This window comes from Drosophila suzukii, chromosome 2R (assembly GCF_043229965.1).
Source record: "Drosophila suzukii chromosome 2R, CBGP_Dsuzu_IsoJpt1.0, whole genome shotgun sequence".
Classification (NCBI taxonomy): Eukaryota; Metazoa; Arthropoda; class Insecta; order Diptera; family Drosophilidae; genus Drosophila; species Drosophila suzukii.
This window is the reverse complement of record NC_092081.1, coordinates 217,710-224,920: the sequence shown is the minus strand read 5'-3', so window position 1 is coordinate 224,920 and position 7,211 is coordinate 217,710. Positions and strand designations below refer to the sequence as shown.

The 7,211-nt window shown below is 43.4% G+C and overlaps 1 long non-coding RNA gene across 1 annotated transcript; it reads left to right on the top strand.

Annotated features, from left to right (window-relative positions):
* The first annotated feature begins 341 nt into the window (after positions 1-341).
* On the top strand, positions 342-1,846 carry LOC136116629 (uncharacterized). The gene is made up of 4 exons (XR_011603795.1): positions 342-407; positions 498-663; positions 730-831; positions 888-1,846. It is a non-coding gene; the product is annotated as an uncharacterized lncRNA (long non-coding RNA).
* Positions 1,847-7,211: the final 5,365 nt, after the last annotated feature.

The following is a 7,211-nucleotide window of genomic DNA, read 5'->3' as shown; positions in this document are numbered from 1 at the left end:
GACAGCAATTATCGATGTATTAAGCCTCACGACCTGACCGTTGGCCCGTGGAAGGCCCGTTGTGATAAGATGATGCTTGATTCCTTCGCTGTTGCAGTACAGTTGAAAGTTTTCTGACGTGAACGCAGGTCCTCTATCAGAAATGATGTGACTAGGATTGCCGAAGAATTTGCTTTGCTCTTTAAGTCTCGATACAGCATATTTGGTAGAGGTCGTCTTGGACGAAAAGAGCCAAAAAAATTTGGTGAAACTATCGATTACTGCTAGTATGTGCTTATACTGTGTGTGAGTAGATTCTAAGGGGCCATGAAAATCGATGTGATACGTCTGCAGCGGCTTTTCGTCTTTGCTGAGTGGATGAAGTTCGCCCTCTTGCTTTCCTTGCTTCCGGTTGCTGACAATACAAGGTATGCAGCAGCTTATACACTTCTGAATTTTCTTCTCCAGCTTTGGTATGTAGAATTCTTTTCCAATAATCTCTTTATATTTCTTGACAGAGAAGTGACCATGCTCAACGCACAACTTTAAGTTCATTGTCGTCAACTACTTTGTGTAGGAGCCCCGATTTCAAGAAGTAATTGTTATGGGTTTGTGAATAAATGTCTATGATACGATTTTGGCTAGAGCATTACAATCTGTTGGGAAAACGACAGCCGCATATGGGTGAGTCCTTGCACGAGTTCCTTTATGCACTTATGGAAATTGCAAAGCCCATTTGTTTGGAGGAAGAAAGTTTGATCGAGTATTTCGTTGAGGGTATCCCAGATGCTAGATCGAATAAAGCAATGCTATACCAGGCCAGAAACCTAAAAGATCTAAAGCTACAAATCGGTGCGTATCAAAAATCACGTGGATCATCCAAACGAGTAAACAAGTATGGTTTACAGGGTAGCAAGGCTGCACACGACGCAAAACAAGATGCGACAGGTTGATCAGTTAGGAAATGTTTTCGATGCAGAGATTCGTCGCACATGAAGCAAGACTGTCCTGTGAAAGATAAATGTTTCAAATGCGATCAACCAGGACACCGAGCAGCGCAGTGTAAAGCAGAAGTACTGGTCAAAACAGAGAGAGCAACCAATGTCGTCCAGGACGATAAAGTCGTTCAACAACCATCGCGTGAGTCCTTTTCGACGAGCTTGGAATTGAAATCTGTGATTTGCAGGAATTAAGAATTCAAAGGACTTGTGGACTCAGGTGCTGAATTGTGTTTGATGCGTAGGCTTGTATTCTTGAAGCTAGGCGTTGGAGTAGGCAGTCTGATGGGTCGCCAGAGAGTTTTGACAGGTATCGGTGAAAGTCAGGTGCTAACATTCGGAAGCTTCATTACAAACGTTGTTATCGATGGAATCGACATGTCGGTCGAATTTTATGTCATACCAGATGACGATATGAAGCTTGACGCAATCTTAGGCACAACAATCTTAAACAGCGTTGACATGATGGTAACCAAGTCTGGCACTATATTTTCGCCAAGAGTTAAAAGTGTTCAGAAAAGACCAACGACAGGATCAGACAATAACCAGGCAGGGCAAAATACTTGTATGCAGCTAATTAGCGAATTCGAAAGTCTGTGCATGATCAGCACGAAAGACTCTAATGCAGTTTTGGCATTAGATTTGGAGCATTTGAGTCATGAAGTAGCTTCTGAAGTGGAGTCATTGATCGATAATTACAAGCCAGAATGAAATCTCACTTCCCCAGTCGAAATGAAGATCTTGTTGACAGACGAGTTGCCTGTTTTTCAACATCCGAGACGATTAACTTATTGCGATCAGAAAATTGTCGATGATCATGTTCAAGAATGGCTAGAGGAAGGGATAATCAAGCCTAGTAGTGCTTATAGATAAGAAGAACGGGAAGAAGCGCTTGTGTTGCGATTATAGAAAGTTAAATGAAAAGATTGTTTGAGTTAACTTCCCAACAGTTCAAATGGACTTTGTGATCGAAAAGCTACAAGGTGGACATGTTTTTACAATTCTAGATTTGACTAATGGTTTCTTTCACGTGCCTGTTTCACCAGAATTCTAAAAGTATACATCGCTTGTAACTCAGAGTGGTCAGTATGAGTTCCTGTTTGTACCCTTCGGTATAACAAACTCTCCAGCAGTGTTTACCAAGTTGATCATGGCAGTTATGCGTGATTCGATTAAGAACGAGGATGCGGTTGTATACATGGACGATGAGCAACCAATGTCGTCCAGGACGATAAAGTCGTTTCACAACCATCGCGTGAGTCCTCTTCTTCGAGCTTGGAATTGAAATCTGATTTCAAAGGACTTGTGGACACTGGTGCTGAACTGTGTTTGATAAGTAGGCGATGTGATCATTTCTAGCAAGAGTATCGATGAGGGCGTGCAGAAGTTGAAGCGAGTGGCACAAGGAAATGGCTTGCGCATAAATTGGAGTAAAAGTCAGGTGTTGAAGCGCAAAGTTAACTTCTTAGGCTATGTCGTTGAAAACGGTACCATCAAGCCAGGTAACGAGAAAATTTAAGCAGTGTCTGATTTTCCGATTCCGCGCGACAAGAAAGGAGTCCAAAGATTCTTAGGGTTGACGTCGTACTTCCGTAGGTTTGTGGAAGGATACGCCGTAATTGCCAAACCGTTGTCCGACATGTTGCGCAAGAAGGTGAGGTTCGAGTTTCAAGACCAGCAGTTAGCAGCATTCAAAAAGCTTAAAGAAGCGTTGATCAGTGGTCCAGTTCTGAAGCTCTATAATCATTCGCTTGACAGAGAAATTCATACCGATGCATCCAAGTTCGGATTTGGAGCCGTTTTGCTTCAACGAGATCCCAGTGATAACTTGTGGCATCCAGTTTTCTACATGAGCCGTAAAACCAAGCCATGTGAGGAAAAGTATCGTTCCTATGAATTGGAAGTACTTGCAGCTATTGGAGCCTGGGTAAAGTGGCGGGTGTACGTTCTAGGGAAGAAGTTTAAAATTATTACGGACTGTAACGCCTTAACCATGACCATGAAGAAGAAAGAGATTCCGCTCAGAGTGTCTAGATGGGCGATGTATCTACAAGATTTCGACTACGAAATAGAGCACAGGTCAGGTTTTAAGATGAGACATGTCGATGCGTTGAGTAAGGTGTCATGTTATACGTTGACTGACAGTTTATTTCATCGTTTGCGGGAAGCACAGCTCCTAGATGATTGGACGAAGGTGCTCAAAAGTGTCGTTGAGACCAAAGGCTTTGAAGATTTCTACAGAGTGAACGAAGTTCTGTTCAAGGATCCTAACAAAGAGATGCTAGTAGTTCCTTCACTTATGGGAACCGAAATCATCCAGAACAGTCACAAGCAAGGACACTTCTCATCCAAGAAAACTCAGGATTTGATCGAGAAGTCGTACTACATTCCGAAGCTAAAAGAGAAAGTAGCGCGAGTGGTCGATAGCTGCGTAGAGTGCATCCTTGTGAATGCGAAGGCTGGTAGGCAAGAAGGGTTTCTTACACCGATAGACAAAGGAGACAAGCCGCTCGTCACATACCATGTAGATCATGTTGGTCCGATGGAGTTAACCAAAAAAGATATAATCACGTCTTCGTCATTGTAGATGCTTTTTCCAAGTACTTATGGTTGTATCCTTCACGAAGCAAAGGGGTTGAAGAAGTAGTGACTTGTTTGGAGCGCCAGGCTGTTTTCTTTGGAAATCCGTACAGGATAGAGTCAGATCGTGGAGCTGCATTCACATCCCACCTGTTCAAGGAGTATTGCGATAGGGAGAAGATCCAACATTTGCTGATTGCAACAGGCGTACCAAGGGGAAACGGGCAAGTAGAACGCATGCATAAAAAGTTGTTCCGATGCTCTCCAAACTAAGCCTTGAAAGCCCAGGGTGCTGGTATAAGCATGTAGGTAAGGTACAGCAGATCATAAAAAACACTAAGCCAAGGAGTACCAAAGTATCACCATTCAAACTGCTAACAGGACTAGATATGCGTATCTCAGGAGATGTCCAGCTCAAGTCTTTGATACAGGATTGTTTAATTTCGGAGCTAGATGATGACAAACTCAGAAAAGAAGCAAGGGAGAACATTCAGAGTATCCAGCCGGAAAACAAGAAAGCTGTTACGTGGGCATATTAGTGCCCGAGTCCTGACAAGGACTTGGGCCGAGGGAGAGGCGTCCGATGTTCAGGCACCATTTGCCGGCATAAGCTACGTCGTATTTGGGTCGTGGGATCTTGGTAAGCCTCTCTCCTCTCCAACATAACGAGAATAAATATTAAAAGTGCCTGGAAAATAATATTAGTCAACAAGTTCGTCAGTCATCAGTCCACACTGCCCAACAAGCTTAGCTGTCGCTTGATCGCAATACGATCGGGCTGTGTTTTGGCCATATTCCCTCCCCTTCACACATTCGTGTGCCAATGGATCGTCGCAGGCCGCGCAATACGATCCTCTATTGTCAAGGTTGTCCGTCGAAAGTTATGTCATCGTTCTTGACCTACTCCACTCCTTGCGTCAGCACACCCCCGTTGTTAGAGTTCTAGCACACCATGGTTTTGAATTCCTTTTCACATTATAAATTTATTAAAATAGTATTTATGTCGACGTGTGCCGGTGTTGAATAACATAATATTGGTTAAATCATATAGGGATTAAATTAATTAACAATTACTGTATTAGCGGAAAGTATCGATTTTACCACCTGTGAAGGTGCACACATCAGCAAAATGCTGACTATTTACGACTACAAACGTCGCTCAGAGGGCTCTTGCAATTATCAAATAACTACAAGGCTGATACTCGCCGCTGCAAAAGTTTATAGTAGTCTATGAAACTGTAGGATACTGCACGAATATTTATATATGTATGTTTATAAGAAAGGAACCGTGTCCCGACAAACTTACCCCCTCTTTAAATCCTGGGCGATGAGATCTCGACGCTCCGGATCCTGGGCTTTGGGAAAATATTATGTTGGATATATATATATAAATATACGTGCACCAAAATACGGCTGTTCTTAAGTATATCAATTCACTTAAACACAAAATATATATATATTATGCTAGAGGCATGTGACTTCTTCAACGGCTGGTGGAGAGATTCGTCCTCTCTAATTGTTTATCATGATTCGCACTTTGTCTATTGATTCGGTTGGTTTAAATATATTTCAATGCATGTTTGAATGCTTGATTTTCACTTGTTATCCAATTGTATTATTTGAGGATATTGGTCCTTGGTTATGCATGAGTTCACTTTAGCTTTGGTTGGCTCGATTAACACATTTATATTGCATCACTACTTTCTCCGACGTATGCTATTGGTCGCTACGCTCTGAACGGATGGTTCCTACAGCTGAACAAATTTCAGGAGCATGGAGATCACGGATACTGCGTCCACAAACATCGCAGAATGTCGGATGTCGTCCTTATTGTTGATCTTCTCCACGTTCTTTGATGGCAATAGCAGCGCTGGTTCGACACAAGATTATTTCGAGCTGCAATTGTGTTCTCTTCAAGGATTGTTGGATATGGTGGCTGGTCCTGGTGGCAGAAGACTCCATGGACGACTGCCCCAGGGAAAGTCGCCTTCCCTCGAAGCTGCCGGCTTCCGTCAGCAAGACACCCAAATGGATTCTCTCACTTTCTCTATTTGTCTAAGGTCTTTTATACCAGACTAGAGCTTTTACTTGGCTGCGGGTATGGATCGGATAAACTAGGTGTTCCCACCTAGAATTACTGTTTCTTGATATCTGCTATCTTGGGAGTCAACGGCCGGCTGTTGCCCTTTGCCAGCTACCGGAGTATGGTTACCAATAGGTCGATAGTGGCCGTTGTTCTGACCACGCGACACCCGAGAATTGCCGAATTGCTTTTTCTTCTGCCTTTACCAGTATGAGTCTGGTTAGTCACATGCACCCCTCCCCCTGGCTAAAGATTCGTCGTTGTTTCCCTATGTGAATCTTTCTATGTGGAGGGCGTACGTAACAGGCTCGAAGTGATCGATGCGGACCGCATGGAATGACTTCGCAAAAGGAATCTGCGTACGACCATCGTTGTCTGTTCCGTGTTTCTTCTCCTTTTTAGGCGCCCATTCAAGTGTGGCTTCGACCCACTCCTGTGATCAAGAGTCTCATGTTTTATCGGTTGAGCTGTCCGGGCTGATATCTTCACTGCTGTTGCTTTATGTTAAAGGTTATTCGGTACATTATTATCTTTCTTAAACTTGGTGCATGGAATCTGTGTTTTAATGTTTCCTCTTTTGATCCAACTGACGATCGATTAAAGCATATTTATTAGAAATGGTTTGATTTATATGTTTATAAGGTGTAAGAACTTTTGTACTACTAGAAAAGCTTTGTAGTGCTGGGCATGTTTTTCGCAGTATTTTTTAACCAGCGGTCCACACGGACTCCGCTAACGAAGTTAATGGCGATGTTAGCAACAAGCCGCCCATCCGGGAGTTCATGTTGTCTTTCAAAAGCTCAACAAATTCATCTTCATCGATTTTATGCTTTAGTTTGAAATGCAAGTTGTGCATATCGGAGACATAATCGCGGAAGGTTTCGTGCTGTCCTTGCTTGCGTTCCATTAGTTCCTGTATTTCGATTGGTATAAAAGCTTTACGTGACTCTTTTCAAAACACCTGGTCAGCGACGTAAACGCTGAATAAGTCGACAATAAGAATGTTTATAAACTGGGGGCGCTTCCCTCTGCTTCTCAAGTTTCTCTTCGGTCAAGAACCGTCCGATAGTTAAGCCCCAAAAACAAAACAAAATAAATATCCCTAACTAGGGGTGTTAGCGGCTTCTACACAACGCGGTTCCGCTAAGCTATCATGCCCTTACTTTCCCCTTCTATTCAGCTCAAATGTTCCAAACGGAATGGCTGTGTTTAGATAAGGAATCTGTCCAAAAACCCCCTCCCGCCAGTCGTCGGAAAACAAGTTATTTGTCCGATCATTCTCGGGCTCCACAACCGTCTCCTATTTCTCTGGACTCGAACCAAGCAAACGACCTGACCAACTAGCCTAATACGTTGTGGGGCGTCGGCCAGAGAAACTAAAAATCGTCCACCGCCCAAATATGTCAAGGGAAACAGCAAAGACTCGAACCAAGCAAACGACCGGACCAATGCCTAGTACGTTGTAGGGCGTCGGCTTTGCGTTTCCTGTCAGTTCCCCCACCCCCATTCTGTCCTGGATCGACAAACGAACAGTAGACCCGCACCGCAACTGCTAAATGCGTTACCGTAAT